This window comes from Schistocerca cancellata, chromosome 1 (assembly GCF_023864275.1).
Source record: "Schistocerca cancellata isolate TAMUIC-IGC-003103 chromosome 1, iqSchCanc2.1, whole genome shotgun sequence".
NCBI classification, from domain to species: Eukaryota; Metazoa; Arthropoda; class Insecta; order Orthoptera; family Acrididae; genus Schistocerca; species Schistocerca cancellata.
In genome coordinates this window covers 807,202,667-807,203,323 of record NC_064626.1, presented here as the reverse complement: position 1 = coordinate 807,203,323, position 657 = coordinate 807,202,667, and the positions used below count along the sequence as shown (strand labels likewise).

General features: G+C 50.2%; 1 pseudogene; it reads right to left on the bottom strand.

Moving 5' to 3' along the window:
* Positions 1-275: 275 nt before the first annotated feature.
* Positions 276-392, bottom strand: LOC126097545 (5S ribosomal RNA; annotated as a pseudogene).
* Positions 393-657: the final 265 nt, after the last annotated feature.

Sequence of the window (657 nt, the reverse complement as noted above, 5' to 3'; positions counted from 1 at the left end):
TCCACAGACCGTGCTGCATCCATGGTCTTGCTATTTTAATGGCCAGCGTAAAAGAATCCCAACATAGGAGATTGCACTCCGTCTTCAGGCCACAAGTGGCCCATCGGGACCATCCGACCGCCGTGTCATTCTCAGTTGAGGATGCAGATAGAAGGGGTGTGTGGTCAGCACACCACTCTCCCGGTCGTTATGATGGCTTTCTTTGTCCGGAGCCGCTACTATTCGGTCGAGTAGCTCCTCAATTGGCATCACGGGGCTGAGTGCACCCCGAAAAATGGCAACAGCACATGGCGGCTGGATGGTCACCCATCCAAGTGCCAGCCACGCCCGACAGCGCTTAACTTTGGTGATCTCACGGGAACCGGTGTATCCACTGCGGCAAGGCCGTTGCCCAACAGAGGAGATGACATGGTTTTCATTGATACAGTGAAGTTTTTTCATTGTTATGACAAAGGACAAACGAAGAGCCTCATATAGAGTAAGAAAAGGGTCAAAGCTCCCGAAGTTTAGCTTCATACACGTCCGCCGCAACCAGATGTCTGCATAAGATAGAAATTCTGTGGCCAAAAATATTCCAACTTGCAGAAATGGTATCCACAGAGTAGCACACTGTCTATACTAAGTGATGTGTGATGCTTCCGCGAATCTCTCCGACAA